This window comes from Artibeus jamaicensis, unplaced genomic scaffold (genome assembly GCF_021234435.1).
Source record: "Artibeus jamaicensis isolate MK-2021 breed Jamaican fruit bat unplaced genomic scaffold, CSHL_Jam_final contig_518, whole genome shotgun sequence".
Classification (NCBI taxonomy): domain Eukaryota; kingdom Metazoa; phylum Chordata; class Mammalia; order Chiroptera; family Phyllostomidae; genus Artibeus; species Artibeus jamaicensis.
Genome location: NW_026521870.1, coordinates 1,857,759 through 1,874,730, shown reverse-complemented (window position 1 = coordinate 1,874,730; position 16,972 = coordinate 1,857,759). Strand labels below are relative to the sequence as shown.

The 16,972-nt window shown below is 38.2% G+C and overlaps 1 protein-coding gene across 1 annotated transcript in view; it reads right to left on the bottom strand.

Moving 5' to 3' along the window:
* The window catches only part of FBXL13 (F-box and leucine rich repeat protein 13), a 284,235-nt gene that overhangs the window by 27,354 nt on the left and 239,909 nt on the right, over window positions 1-16,972 (bottom strand). The window lies entirely within an intron of this gene.

Genomic DNA, 16,972 nt, shown 5'->3' with positions numbered 1-16,972 from the left:
GGTTGCCCCCACACTGGTGAACACTTAAGGCTCTGCCCCTCATATGTAACAGGTGTGAACAGACCAAAACATTATGGCTCAAGAAGAAGAACAGCTCAAAGCCCCAGAGCCAATACTTCTAAGAGACCAAGAGATAGCTAACCTATCATATGCACAGTTCAAAACACTGGTGATCAGGATGCTCACAGAATTGGTTGATTTTTTCACAAATTAGATGAACAAATGCAGGCTAAACTAAGTGAAATGAAGGGAAATGCACAGGGAATCAATAGTGATGGGTCAATCGAGTAGACCAGAAGGAAGGAAGAAACAACCAAACAGAAAAGAATGAAGAAACAAGGATTCAAAAACATGAGGAGAGGCTTAGGAACCTCCAGGACATCTTTCAATGTTCCAACATCTGAATTATAGGGGTACCAGAAAGGGAACAGTAAGAGTAAGAAATTAAAAACTTATTTGAACAATAATGAAGGAGAACTTCCCCAATCTGGCAGAGGAAATAGACTTCCAGGAAATCCAGGAAGCCCAGAGAGTCCTAAAGAAGATGGACCCAAGAAGAAACACACCGAGGCACATCATAATTACATTAGCCAAGATTAAAATGAAGGAGAGAATCCTAGAAGCAGCAAGAGATAAGGGGACAGTCACCTACAAAGGAGTTCCCATCAGACTGTCATCTGATTTCTCAAAAGAGACCTTACAGACAAGAAGGGGCTGGAAAGAAGTATTCCAAGTCATGGAATACAAAGACCTACATCCAAGATTGCTCTATCCAGCAAAACTTTCATTTAGGATGGAAGGGCAGATAAAGTGCTTCTCAGATAAGGTCAAGTTCAAGGAGTTATCATCACCAAGCCCTTATTATATGAAATGTTAAAGGGACTTATCTAAGAAAAAGAAGAGAAAAAATATGAACAGTGAAAGGACAGTAAACTCACAGTTATTAACAACTACACCTCAAACAAAAGCAAACTAAGAGGACAGCTAGATCAGGAGGGGAACCATAACAATGGAGATCATATGGAGGATTAGCAACAGGGGAGTGGGAGGAGGAGAAGTGGGGAGAAGGTACAGAGAATAAGTAGCATAGACGGTAGGTACAAAATAGATAGTGGGGAGGGCAAGAACAGTATGGGAAATACAAAATCTAAAGAACTTGTGACACATGGACATAAACTAAAGAGGGGGAGTGGTGGGGGAGGGGTATGCAGGGTGGAGGGGAATGAAAGGAAGAAAATGGGATAATTGTAATGGCATAATCAATAAAATATATTTTAAAATAAAATAAAATAAAAACAAATACAGGAAAATTAAAGACCAGAAAGGGTAAGCAGTGAGACAGAATGTGTATTGGAAAGACTAGGAAAAGAATGCAATAAAATATATTTAAATTATATTTCATAATAAAGACTTGTTGAAAAAGTCCAGAATCATTTTGAGCCTTAGACTTTATCTCCAAAATAAAAATGAGCTAGTATTGGACTACCCAAAGTTCAATCAAGTATTTTTCTTGTGGCCTGTGGCATAATCCACATTTTCCATTTTTCTAAGATAAGTTAAAAAAAACAAACAAGTGTCCAGTGAGCCAATTGCCTAGCACTCTTCCAAGGGCCCTTGTGGGGCAAGAAGGACATGGAGATTACCAAGCTGTATTAGCCAGAGTTGAGGAATTTCTGTTTGCACAGCCAGCCACCCTACTTGTTCTCTTTCTCATTCTTTCCCAAGAAAATGGCAACTCAGAACTTTTACTCTAAGGAAAAGTCACACCATCCTTTTATGACCTCCTCCATTTAAGAATCTCTAGGAAGTAATGAGTTCATGAACCATCAGTGCTACTTTGATTTTTCACTTGAGAGCCTAACGAATAAGAGATGATATCAAGGGAGGCTGCTGGTCTAATAGAAAAGCAAAGGGCCTGAGATCAAAAACTGTGTCTGTGACCTGGAGCATGTTAGTTTCCTCATCTAAAGAGGAGAATGAAAACGACTGTTGCCCTAGCTGGTATAACTCAGTGGACTGAGCACAGGCCTGTGAACCAAAAGGTCATAGGTTCAATTCCTAGTCAGGGCACATGCTGGGGTTGTGGACCAGGCCCCCCAGTTGTGGGCACGTGGGAGGAAACCGATTGATGTATCTCTTGCACATCCATGTTAAAAAATAAATAAAAACACAAAAGACTGCGTACCTATCTCACAGGCTTACCGGAATTTGGAAGGAAAATGTATACTTCAAAAACACTTAACAGATGTAACACCCTATACAAATGCTGACCAACAGTGGAACCAGAGAAATCCTCAATCTCATTATAGCTTAAAACCCGAGAATACCACCTCACCACCTTCAACATGCTAAAGTCTTTGGGATGATTAAATATCATGTACAGAATTTAACTGTAATCTGATAAGAGAAGGCTATGAGAGGTCATAACATGGAGACATCGTAGCTCAGATTGGCCATTTAGGTTTAAGAAGCAAGTATAAATTCATACTCTCATAGGAAAGTGGAATTCTGATGTTTATTTTTCATGCCTTTTTATTTTATTTGATTTTGCCTTCAGACAATCTGACAGGTTTTATTTAACTCTTGGCAAGTTTCATCTTATGTAGGGTAAATTAATATTCCAGGGGCAGCTTAAAGGTTGGGAAAGCCTGCTAAGGATTATCTTCCACTTAACACATTCTCTTTAGAGTTCTTCTCTATGGATGCTGAACATGAAAATAACAGATGTGCGCATTCTTTAGTGAGTCCATCAGTGCTTCAGCTGTCCAAGAATGGTTCTCCTCAGCAGGAGAGGTCAAGAGGCAAGGACTGTTGCGGGATGTTCTTAGTCAGCTATTTATCAGCCAAGAAAGCATGGTGCCCATGACTCCGGTATCCTTCAGAATTTAGACCGTGGGAAAATGACAAGCTGTCAAATCCCACGTCCTTTGAAGTTTAGCAAATTTCTAATCCTATTGAATTGTCTCTACAATTGGAAACACACTAGTATGAGAAGCAACAGAGAACAGAGAACCTATTCTTTTGCTCACAGCCTTTGAAGAGAAAATAATGCATAAGTATCCTGTAGGAGTTTGTCTGTGACTCTCAGTTGTTTCCAGGCACCTTAGGTCTCTTAAGGGTGTGCTGTTGTGTTATAAATTCTAGGATACCATTCTTGGCATGGACAGCACAGGTTTCTGTAAGAAAGCTCTTACTTGTTTCATATTTAGTGGGGGTTGCTTTTTCCTTAAGATAACTAATACCTATGTCTTAATTCTACCACAGGAATTCCTTAGTTCCTTCTACCAAGACTCTAAAACTATTCAGAACCTGGGGCCTTCTGAGATCTTCACCACAGACAGTTTAGTCAATTAATTCCTAATAGTAACCTGAAGTATCTGGTAAGGTAAAGATTTTTTCCGAGTGGTATGGCCAAGAGATAAAGTGTCTGGACGTCTGGATGTCCATGTCCCCATACAGGAGATTTCAGAGCTGCCACTGCACCAAAGGCCAAGGATGAAGGCCAGTTTGGAAAGAGATCTTACATTTATTGCTTTAACTATCCCTGGGGAAAAGGTGGAGTTATTGCAATATCATGCTTTGATGATTCTTGAATGATTTAATCTTGGAAACCAAATAGAAATTAATGTTTTTAAAAAAATTGTTGCTATGCAGAATCAACACATCTAATCCATCCTTGGCATTGTAAGCCTGTGTCGAAGGCCTCTCAAATCAATTTTTGTTAAGCATTAGGGGGTGGAGTCTATCAACTGATGAGAATGATCGATGAGAATCTTGCGTAAACAACATTTTATAACTAGTCAGAAATTTTGGTGATTCAAAGTAACAGTTTAAGATCAGAAAAGAGTCCTCAGAAAGTAATCTAGTTTTTGCTGTTTGGGCAATAATGAATCCAACTCTTCTTATACTCTAGAGAGAAACATTCAGAACAGGCTGGCTATAGGCCATTCTTGGGGAGGAGGACTCAGAACTGTTGTTGATGAGGTGGGTACTCCTAGGACTTTTTGACCTGAGTATCCACATAGCCATTCCACACTAATTATAAGGGTTTCAATTTTATAGCACAGGTAATCCAGGATCCAGGACTGCGATCCCTGGACACTCAGCCACATTTGAACTCAGCCTGGAATAAACCCACATCTACAGAACCACCTGACTTACTGAACAGTACTGGGGCAGGCTGAAAGCTGAATGAACAGCAGTGTTTCTTGCTCTGCTATTCTCCCAGCTCTGAAGTGGCTCATGATTTGTCCCATACAGCCACCCTTCCTGGTCCTTTATTCCTTGATCCATCTTCTCTACTTCCCTTTCTATTCATGAATCAAAATAAATCTGTTACTAAATTAAAGGTCACACTGAAGATTAAAGGAGAACAGGAACTTGTTTTCTCATGTCCAAGCAGTTAAGGCAAAACTGAAGGTTTTAAAAATGAGGGGACCCTAAAAGAACAATGAAGGAAATGGAGGTTCTCGTATGTCTGCTGCAGCGTGTGCCCCATAAACAAAATCCAGGTGATGTTTTGATTATCAGAGAACATGACATTAACCTAGGCTACAAGGAGGCTCTTAAAATTCATCAGTGATGCCACTGCGAGATATCAGTAAACCAGCTTGTGAAGAATGTAAGACACAAGCTTGACAGAAAAGACACAAGGGAGTAGATGAGGCTGACCCATTACCACATACCTCTCATTTCTCTTACCTAGTTGTACATATACCCACTGCATCCTGTTTTTATGGCTTTAAAAAACAGATATCCATATCCATTAGAGATATTTTTTCATAATAAAATATCTATGGCCTTATCAGAGGAGGCCATATTTGGTTTTGAAAAATAATGACCATTATCTAAGTCTGAATCTCCCCCTCCTTCCAAAACTGTAACATCTACAGAGAGAACAAATAAAACTACACAGAACCCAAACATTCAACAATACTAGGATACAGAGAACCCTACATGCTTCAAATTACTTCTAAGTAGAGTGAATACAGTAACGAATTCCAACCTGGCCAGTGTGGTTCAGCTGGTTGGAGCATTGTCCGATAAATGTAAAGGTCACCAGTTTGATTCCCAGTCAGGACACATGGTTGGATTGGGGATTTGGTCTCCACTTGGGGCACATACAAGAGGCAACTAATCAGTGTTTCTCTCCCTTCCTATCTCTGAAATTGGTGAGCATGATGTGAGGATAAAAAAAACAAACAGTAACAAATTCCAACAGAGCTCTGTTAGCTTACCTGTACCCACCACAAGATTTTACAGACAGTAGAAGGAATGCTTAAAAGACTCTCTCAGAAGAGTGGAGGGATAAAGAGAGCTTAGAGGAAGCACAGAGAAAATCACTTACAAAAGAAAGTGCCACGGTAAATGTCAAAATGCTGTATAGGGCCTGGTAGTTCACAGCCCTGGCTATGTGACTTGACTATGGAAAAGGGCTTGAAAATGAGGGTATCCCAAACTCCCAGGCAGCCAAGTCATGCATGTAGATCATCTTAACCATGTCTCCATGAGTTTCATGGATTTTACTACCTAAAAACTGTCCATTCCATTCCTTTCTCTCCAACCTCATTGTTACTGTCATCCTCTCTTCCCTGGATGATAACAAAAACCTCTCGTCTTCTGTTACCTTTCATCTAGATAGCTGTAGCTGCCTTTTCTCCCCTTGGTCGTCAATCTAACTTCCACATTTTTATTAAAGCGAATTTCCAACAGATGTGCTTTCCCTGGCATCTCCATGCTGGATTAAGTACCTCAACTGAATCTTTCCATAGCTTCTTCTATTACAGCCTAATATCTGGAATTGGCACTCTGGAAATAAACGTTTGATTTCCTATCTCATGTGCTTACTTGTTTCATGACCTGGGGCAAGATTCTTAATCTCTTTGAACCTCTGGAAAATGGAATGAAAGGTATTGCCTACCTTATAAGATAGGTAATAATAATATATGAGAAATACTTAATACATGGCATGTAATATTGCAGGTGCTAGATTAATGTTAGCTAACAATCACCAAATGCATTTGCATTTTTCTGTTTACAAGTCTGTCTATCCCATCAGACCTAGACTTGTTACTTAAAAATTTTTTAGTGATTTCTGTTTGTAAAAACTACATCTCAATGTCTACTACATAGACATTCCAGTCCAAATGTTTTATTTTAATATTTTAAGTATTTATATTTAGAGAGAGAGTAAGGGAGGAAGAAAGAGAGGGAGAAACATCAATGTGTGAGAGCAACATGGATTGGTTGCCTTTCCTGTGAGCCCTGACAGGGGACTGAACCTGCAACCCAGACATAATCCAATTGCCTTGACCATAATCCCGTTGGTGACCTTTAGCTTTGCAGGATGACGCCCAACCAACAGAGCCACACCGGTCAGGGCCATTCCAAATGTGTTTAATCAATAAACAAAAGGTCACATTTTCACAAAATTAATCTGAATGAGATAGTTTGAACATTGTCTTAAATGAGTTGTGGAGTTATTAATCTAAACTAAATGAATTTAATCATCTATGTTTTTTCCAACTTAGTGATTGCAGATAGTATCCTAGTGTTGTACTAAGGAAGCTTAAGGGTCTTTCTGGGTGGATGCGACCAAAATACCTGAACTTTGTGGCAGCCACAGGTCCCATTTATATAAGCACGGCCAGACCACCAGGCTGCAGACTGCAGAGCGCACGGAGTGTAAACTCTTGACAGCCAGGGCACCATGCTCACCGACAGCAGCAGCCTACCTGTCCGGTGCTCTGCTCTTGGCTCCTGAGCCTTCCAGTTCCTGACTTCATTCCTGGTCTCTCAACGTCTGACTCAGAGCCTACTTTACACTTGTCATCCTTTTGGGATGCTATCTATTCAGCCAGAATCCATGGATCTAAAAATAATATAATAGGCTTCCACTTTCAAGTCTGTCATGAGAGTTTGGAACTTACCACTACCATTCTCAAAAATAAGAAAAATGCTGAGAAAACTGAAAACCAGCAACTTTTCTTTGATCCATCAGATAATGAGGTCACAAAGCAAACTGCGACCATGAAAACTAAAGAGATGGGCTAACACAGAGAATCAGGAGCAGAAGACTATGGCTGGAGCCAGTATTTGCAGGAACACTTAAAAGGTAATTAACTAACTACAGGAGAATGAGTGAACTATGTTGAGACAAAAATTCCTCAGAGCATGTCAGGCCCGGAATTAGATAAAAGTAGCCAAGAGGAACCCGAGGCAGGCTCCAGACTGACTCAGTAAGGAAGATAGAAAGTACAAAGAGTGCTGAACAAGATAACCGCCTTGTGCATGACCTTGTCTTTGCAGAAAAAGTATCCATTGTTGCAAGCAGAGAACATAGCCATCTGTGTTCTCTCGAGATAGCCAATTGCTAACAGCTACGTCTGCTTCTGTATTTGCTTGCTCGCTCGCCCCAATAAAAACCCTAGGCTGTAAGCACCAGGCACGACTCTCATTTGCAGGTTCTTGGCACCGTGTCTCCGGACACCCCGAGAGTTCGTCCCTGCACAGGTAAAGCTTTGGCCAATAAAGGTCCATCTTAAACTCCTGAAAGCTTCCGACCATTTGTTGCTCGCGTTGGTGGATGCCACAAGCACAGCCTTAGGTTGGGTCCCCATACTTTCATGAATTTTACCTCAAAAGGTCCACTAAGTTTTCAGGGTGAATATCAGAGAAAAATTCCCTCCTGCCTCCTGCAAACAGGGAGAAAGCATTTTGAAATACCGCCAGAGCATCTGTTGTTATTGATAAGGTCTCGCTGTCAAGGGAAAATATTTATCAGAGTCTAATCAACATGGGTTTTATGAGATTCCGTCTAAAGGAGTAAGGGAAATACCCAGCTCCAGCCCCTCTAACCATCCTCTCTTGCCTAAGTGTAGCAGTAGGTGGAGAGATGGGTGAAGCTTCACTTGTATAAAGATCGCTGTCCTGGGGCAAAGGCCCAGTGAAAGACTGAGACATGAGACCTAAGACTGAGATAGTTTATATCATTTAATCCTGCAGCAGAAAGTCTGTTTTATTATTATACCAGTTTTTACAAGTGAGAGATATAAGGCCCAGGAAAGGAAACTTATTTGCCCACCCTTATAGAATGCCTGCACCCCCGACACCTTACCACTACACAATGTTCTTGTATAATAACACCTTAGCAAAAAAATTAGAAATCATGCTCGATGGAATTAAACTAGAAACCAGTAACAAAGATAGCTAGAAAATCCTAATATTTAGAGGTTAAACAGCACACTTTTAGATAATGCATGAGTCAAAGAAGTCTAGAGAAATTTTAAAATATTTCGAACTAAAATAAAATAGAACATCAAAATATGTGGGATGCAATGAGAAGAGTGCTTAGGGGGAAATTTATAACATCGAGTACACATAGTAGAAAAAAAGAAAGATCTACAATCAGTAACCGAAGCTTCCCTCTTAGGAAACTAGAAAGCAGAGAAAATTAGATCCAAAGGAAGCATTAAAAAAAAAAAGAACTAGAGCAGAAATCAATGAAATTGAAAGTAAGAAAAAATTAGGGAAAAATCAGCCAAACCAAAAGCTAGTTATTTGAACGGATCAATCAAGTTGATAAACCTCTAGCCAGTCTAACCAAGGGGAAAAGAGAAGACATAAATTACTAATATCAGAAATGAAAGAGGGGCCATCACCACTGATCCCATAGACATTAAAAGGCAAATAAAGAAATAAACAACTTTATGCCCACGAATTTGATAACCTAGATGAAATGGAGCAATTCTTTCAAAGAAACAACCTACCAAAACTCATACAAGTAGAAATAAATAATCTGAATAGTGCTGTATTTATTAAAATATTGAATAAATAACTAATAACCTTTTAAAACAGAAATTTTAAAAGCTGTATGCCACAAGAATTTTTAAAACATGCAACACCTGACTACTTAGTCAGGGATATGGACCTCTTTTCTTTTAGATTGTCAAATGAAAAAATGATAATGACTAATACAACAATAGCCATCTGGTGTGAATGAATCAAAATTATACCTATTTTTTGTCAGATCAGCAAAAAATATATTTTTGATGTGCCACAGAAATTTGGTAATTAGTTTATTTGTACCATGAGATGAAAAAGGCTGCAAATTGTTGTTCCAAAAGATAAAGCAACAGGCCCAGATGGCTTCACTAGTGAGTTCTGCCAAACATTTAAAAGAAAAATGATAGCAGTTGTTTACAATCTGTTCTAGAAAATAGAGGCAGAGGGAACACTTAACCCATTTTGTGACACCAGCATTATCCTAATTTCAAAACCACATGAAGAGAAGAAAATTACCACAAGAGACCAATATCTCTCATGAACATAGACTAAAAAATCCTCAACAAAGTATTGGCAAATGGAATCCAACAATAGATACATAAAAATAACCATCATCACTACCAAGTAGTATTTATTCTGAGTGTGCAAGGCTAGTTCGAAGTCTGAAAATAACTGATGTAATTCATTACAATAGGCTAAAGAACCAAAATCATATGATCATATCAATAGATACAGAATTTCATTTGACAGAATTCAGCACCCATTCATGATAAAAACTCTCAGCAAACAAGGAATAAAGGGGAACATTTTCAACTTGATTAAGGACATTTACAAAAAACCTACAGTTAACCTTATACTTACCAGTGAGAAAATTGGTGCTTTCCCTTAAGATAGGGAACATGTCAAGGATGCCCTACCTAGCCAGTCTTATTTAACATCATACTGGGAGTCCTAACTAATGCAATAAGATAAGAAAGAGAAATAAAAGATATACAGATTGGAAAGAAAGAAATAAAACTGCCTTTGCTTGCAGATATAGGATCATTACGTAGAAAATCCTGAAGAATCAACAACAAAAAAGCAAAATACCAAATTGTGGTATTAATAAACAATTAAAATTAAGTTGCAGTATATAAAATTAATATACAAAAAGCAATGTTCCATCTCCTCATTTTGGCCTTGTAGACCCTCTTACTCCAAGTTTTGACCAGTCTTATGCATCCATGGGTGGAGATACAAGGGCTTAAACAAAGAGGCTGCATTTGTGGGATACTAACATGATGTGCAAAGTTAGGAGGTTAACAGAAGTAGATATGGACATACATTTACTGAATAAAGATGAAAAACAGTCCTTTCTGGGGCTGAGGGCACATGTAAGTTGCCATAAGCAAATAGCACTAATTAAGTGCTTAAGTATATATATATATATCAATATTCTAAGTATTATATTAAATTAACTAGGATTTCAGAAAATATTTTTAATAACATAATCCTAATGAAAAACAATGATCCATTTTCTTTTTACCTGGTTTACTCTCTTATACTATTTTCCAAAATGATGGCAAATAATATTTATTAAGTGGTATAGAATTATTAAATGTTCCTACATACATAAGCTTATTTAGTCAATTATAATTTAACTGCCTCTGAAAAATTATTTGGTTCATTCATAGGAGTAAAAATTAATAAATTATTTCTTTCAAGAGCATATTCAAAACTATTTTTGTACAATTAGGAGCAATTTGGCTGTTGAGATTACTTGTTTTCTGACTGTTTAAGTAAGTGAAATAAATCACCAAACTTCTATACAAAAAAATTTTTTTATTTGCTAGTATACATTAGTTTTTTAAATTAAATATAATAGTAATAGTAATAGGTAATATTCATCGCACACTTACTTTGTTCAGGAACCATACTAATTACTTAGATATTTTATATCATTTAATCCTGCAGCAGAAAGTCTGTTTTATTATTACACCAGTTTTTACAAGTGAGGGATGTAAGGCCCAGGAAAGAAAACTTATTTGCCCAAAGTCATACATCTTGGCAGAGCCAAAATTAGAAAGTTCTGCAGGCTCTAGAGCAGATGTTTGCAAAATACCAAGTTTTTACATGTGGGCCAAATCTGGTCTGTCACCTGTTTTGTATGGCCCATGTTCTCGAAGTGCTTTTTACATTTTTTAAAGGTTTGAAAAAAATCAAAAGAACAGTATTCCATGGCATGTGAAAATTAAACTAGATAAAAATTTTATTGTTCACCTAGTCATTGGAACACAGCGCACTCTAATTTGGTTACATGTGGCTATGTCTGTTTTTTACTTTATGATAACAAAGTTGAATAGTTGTAACAGAAACTGTATGGCCTACGTATACTCATATTTACATGCAAATACATATATGGACATTTCTCACCACATACACACATGTATAAGTCCTTGTGGTAGGTCATAGCTAAACTTGACCTTCCCTCATTCATGAGGGACTTTTTTTTTTTTAGATTTTATTTATTTGTCTTTAGAGGGGAAGGAAAGGAGAGAAGGAGAAAAATATCAATGCCTGGTTGCCTCTCATGAGTCTCCAGCTGGGAACTGGCCTGCAACCCAGGCATGTGTCCTGACTGGGAATTGAACCCTGATTAGTTCACAGGCCCGCGCTCAATCCACTGAGCTACACCAGTCAGGGCATTCACACCCTTTTTTAACCAACCTCCTCAGCCTACCAACTAATTTTTTTTTAAATTAGTTGCAATAATAATTGTTTAAATTTTTTTAAATAATTAAAAAATTTGTCTAGTTGCAAGGTTTTCACTCACAGATAACCTGAGTAAAGAAAAATATAGACATTCATATGTATGAATATTATATTAATGTATTTATAGCATATTTCATTCCCCCAAAAGGGAACAAGAAACATAAACTAGATTAAGGGCATATAAAAGACAACCAGAAGCCCTGGCTGGTGTAGCTCAGTGGATTGAGCACGGCCTTGTGAACCAGACAATCGAGGTTCGATTCCCAGTCAGGGCACATGCCTGGGTTGCAGTTTGGTTCCCTGCAAGCCAGTTCCCAGCAGGGGATGCACAAAAGGCAACCATACATTGATGTTTCTCTCCCTCTCTCCTGACCTCCCCCTCTGAAAGATAAATAAATAAAATCTTAAAAAAAAGACAACCAGAGTATATAATTGGATTTATCCCACTGGCTCTGTCCAGACAATAAGACAGAACTTCCAATTTATCTGTATTTTAATACCCCAATTAAACCGTTTTTTTTTTGCCAAACTTGACAGTCTGTTACTTGATTAAATTTATAAAATGCTCAAGGAAAATGTTTCTTGAGAAATGCCCAGTCTATGACTATATCAAGCATCTCTTCCAAAATGTGTGTGCCTTTCAAGAGCACGAAATCATTTTAGTTTAACATGATCATTGAATGTCTAATATTCTCAGGAAAAAACTAAAATTGAAGAAAGTAATTAAAACCAGATCCTGAAAAGTCAATACTAAGACTCCAGACTCTCAATCTGTGTGTTTTGTGGTTTTCAGTAAAACACTAAAATGAGGTAATTTAAAATTTTTATGTTCATGACTCTTGCAAAACCTAACCAGGGTAAAAATGTTTACTTACTCATTTTTCTCATTAAAGCACTATATACAATATAAATTTTCAATGTCTTGTGCTAAGAATCTCTTATAGTTATTTTTTAGAAGTAATAAGAAAAAGAATTCCTGATGAATTGTGGGTAATGCAAGCATCTCAATTTAGTCACCTTATTTTACTCCCTTCTCCTTTCTTTTATAAATCCAGATAAGAATTGTGGAATTGACTTATGTGTCACTTTCTCCTTCCCTTTTCCTTTGTCTTGTTTCTTTTGGGACTTAGTAATTGGGCTGGAGGAGGCACTGAGGACAAAGATTACCACATGCCCGGAAGACACACTCTCTCTCTCTCTCTCTCTCTCTCTCTCTCTCTCTCTCTCTCTCTCTCGCCAAAAGCAAGATAAAGAGGGATAATAAGAGAGAAAAACAAATGTGTGAACTTGAATAAAACAGCTGATCTTGTGCAACTAATAATTAAGTAATTTTATATTTCTATGTTTCTGTAGTCCCCCATATTTCTCTCTTAGATCACTGAAAATAAATATACACCGATTTTTAAAAGAAAAATGCAAACAAAATATAACCAGAGACACTGAAAGTAAGAACAATCTAACAATAGCCAGACGGGAGGGTGGAGGGGGCAGAGGGAGGAGGGTGTTCAGGAACAGTTACTGTACAGGACACATGGAGGGAAACAAGGGGGAGGGTGGAAGCAAGGGAGGGAGGTGGGTTTGGCTGGAAAGGGGGGAGTGTTGGGGGGAAATGCAGAAAACGATAAATGAACAACAATAAAGTAATTTTTAAAAAAGATTACATTCTTTAAAGCAATGCCAAACTCAGTCGTTTGATCATATAGTCAGCATATGGGTTTAGATGAAATGCTTTCATCTAAACTCGCAGAGCACTGCCCTGGCCGTTGTGGCTCAGTTGCTTGGAGCATTGTCCCTTAACCAAAATGTTGCAGGGTTCAGTTTCCCCTCCAGGCACATAAGACCCCTGATCTGAGTGCCTCCAGAAGGCAGCTGATCAATGCTTCTCTCTTGCATCAATATTTCTCTCTCTCCCTTCCTCTTTCCCTTCCTCTTTCTCTCTAAAAAAGCAATGAAAAGTGTCCTCAGGTGAGGATTTAAAAAAAGTTTAAAATCTAAACTTTTTAGGTGCTCTTAGAGCACCTAAAATACTGTAATTTTCAGACTCCAAAGAATAAAAATAAAAATGCCTGGAATCCATAGACTCCAAGAGAAATGACAGTTGGTTCTGGCTTCCTGACACTTAGCTTCAGACGTTGATCAGCACTTCCTCATTCTGAGGAGCATTTCAAAAATTAAAAAGTAATGGGTATTAAGAGGTTATGTCATCACCATAATGGATTTCAATACTCTGAATGAATGGTAGTTATTGGTCAAGTGCAATTGATTACCATATAAGAAATACAATTCAGGTTATATTTTGCTTGCTTGTTTGTTTTATTGACAAGCAAGCAAAATATAACCAGAAACACTGAAATAAAGAACAAACTGAGAGCAACCAGAGGGGAGAGGGATAGTGGGAGAAAATAGGGGAAGGTCCATCAAGGAACATGTGTGAAGCACACATGGACAAAAGAAAGGGGGCAGGTTCCAGGCTGAGAGCTGGGGATGGGTGGGGAGGGGGCTGTGGCGGGGTGAAAATGGAGACAACTGAACTTGAACAACAATAAAAAAAATGTATTTATGCTCAGAAAAAAAGTACTGCAAATGGAGCAGCAAAAAAGAAATATTCTTTATGTTTTAATATTTCTGCTTAATAATTTCTAGCTATAACTGAAAATAAATAAGAAACCATGTATTTTATCATATAAATATAATAAATGCAAAAAGAAATATAATTCAATATTAGAAATGTTAACATTTAACTGTTTTTGTTTTAATAACCTTTGCTCTATCACCTTGTCAAAGACCTTTTGAAAACCTGACTAGATATATCCAAGCATCAAGTTTAGTGTAAATGCATGTTTAACCCTTAAATGAACTGCAATAGTTAAATCATGGTTTACCCTGAGAGGAACATTTTGGCTTTTTCTCCTACTAGGTTACATACATTTAAGTGTTTTTTAACCCTCTTTTGTTATCGTAGAGTTACAACCTTGTCCTGAATGGACATTGTGGACCTCTCTATGATCTTTGTTTTGAAGGATAATGTTTGTCCTTTTAAAGTCTTTATATAATTGAATATACTAGTAAGCACATTTCTTAGGAATTTCTTAGGACCTTAGTACCCAGGGTCTGAAATTGGGAGAAACTAACATTGCTTGACACTAATGCTTCCTAAAGAAGATTTCTTAATGGTGCTACAATTTCCCTTAAGTACCATTACATTGTCCAGACATAATGAAATATAGGAAAAATAATTTGAAAACAACTTTTCCTCACTAGGCCATATTGTCAATCAGCCATTTAGAGAAGCATCCCTCCATTTCTACTCTTTCTTTCCATTAAACTGTGGAATTATATGCTAAAGTCTCAGCACCATTTGACCTGGCACCTTCTATAGTTCACCAGTTTGTATAATAGTTCAACACTCTCCTACTAGTCATGTTAGAACTTCTTGTGAAGTACATTTCAAATTCATGAAAGAAAACTTCAGCCCTGGCTGGTGTAGCTCAGTGGATTGAGCACAGGCCTGTGAACCAGAGTATCATGGTTCGAATCCCACTCAGGGCACATGCCTGGGTTGCAGGCCAGTTCCCAGCAGGGGACCCATGAGAGGCAACCACATATTGATGTTTCTCTCCCTCTCTCCTTCCCTTCCCCTGTAAAGATAAATAAACAAAATCTTAAAAAAAAAGAAAACTTCATTTGCCATGCTCTGTGGATTTGTCAACTATTACTTGTGTTATCTTTTCACATATGAGATAAGTCCTTTTCCCTCAATAAGAGAGTTCCTTTCTTTTAAAAAAAATTCCTGGTTTAGCCTCAGGTTTTCATAAGAAAGTCATTGATCCCTTTACAACATTACCTTCCATGATTTATAAATAGGTAACCAGAGTTTGTCCTAGTTTAATACATGCATGACATGAGATTCTTGTTTTTCCGACATAACACGTCGAGATGTTCAATGTTATGTTGTGTCTTGTTCACAGTAGTTACTTCATGACTTCAAGGCCACGTCTAGGAAATTTACCTTTTTGGTGAGTTCTTTTTTTTTTAATTTATTTTTTTAAAATTGATTATGCTGTTACAGTTGTTCTATTCCCCCCTTCCCTCCCCTCCACCCTGCCTCCCCCTCCCCACCATTACCCCCCTTTAGTTTATGTCCATGTGTCTCAAGTCCTTTAGGTTCTATATTTCCCATGCTATTCTTGCCCTCCCCCTATCTATTTTCTACCTATCTTCTATGCTACTTATTTTCTGGACCTTCTCCCCCCATCTCCTCCTCCCACTCCCCTGTTGCTAACCCTCCTTGAGATCTTCATTTCTATGTTTCCACTCCTGATCTAGCTGTCCTTTTAGTTTGCTTTCATTTTAGGTGTGGTTGTTAATAACTGTGAGCTTGTTGTTCTTTCACTGTTCATGTTTCTTTATCTTCTTTTTCTTAGATAAGTCCCTTTAACATTTCATATAATAAGGGCTTGGTGATGATGAACTCCTTGAATTTGATCTTATCTGAGAAGCACCTTATCTGTCCTTCCATTCTAAATGAAAGTTTTGCTGGATAGAGCAATCTTGGTTGTAGGTCTTTAGATTTCATGACTTGGAATATTTCTTTCCAGCCCCTTCTTGCCTGTAAGGTCTCTTTTGAGAAATCTGCTGACAGTCTGATGGGGACTCCTTTGTAGGTGATTGTCCCCTTAGCTCTTGCTGATTCTAGGATTCTCTCCTTCGTTTTAATTTTGGCTAATGTAATTATGATGTGCCTTGGTGTGTTTCTTCTTGAGTCCAACTTTTTTGGTACTCTCTGAGCTTCTTGGATTTCTTGGAAGTCTATTTCCTTTGCCAGATTGGGGAAATTTTCTTTTATTATTTGTTCAAATAAGTTTTCCACTGGTTGCTGTGCCTTTCCCCCTTCTGGTACCCCTATAATTCGGATATTGGAGTGTTTAAAGATGTCCTGGAGGTTCCTAAGACTCTCCTCATTTCTTTGAATTCTTGCTCCTTCACTCTTTTCTGTTTGGCCATTATTTGCTTTCTTCTGGTCCACTCCATTGATTTGAGTCCCAGTTTCCTTTTCATCGCTATGGGTTTCCTGTGGAATTCCATTCATTTCCATTAGTTTAGCCTTCATATGTTTCTCTAATTTGTGGCTATAATCAACCAGACCTGTGAGGATCCTGATGACCAGTGTTTTAAACTGTGTGTCTGAGAGTTTTGCTATTTCTTTGTCGCTTAGATTTATCTCTGGGGCTTTGAGGTCTTCCTGCGACATTTTGGTCTGTTCTGGCCCTTTAAGCGGGAGAAGCGGTGCCTTGGACTCCCAGGTCGCTGGGTTGTGACGCTGTATGTGGAGGCGTGGTCAGAGCGGGGAAATGGCGGCGCCCTCAACCGCCCACTCCCTCGCCTGTCCGCTCGCGCAGATAGGCGACCGCAGTCAACACGCAGCACCGCCTCCCCA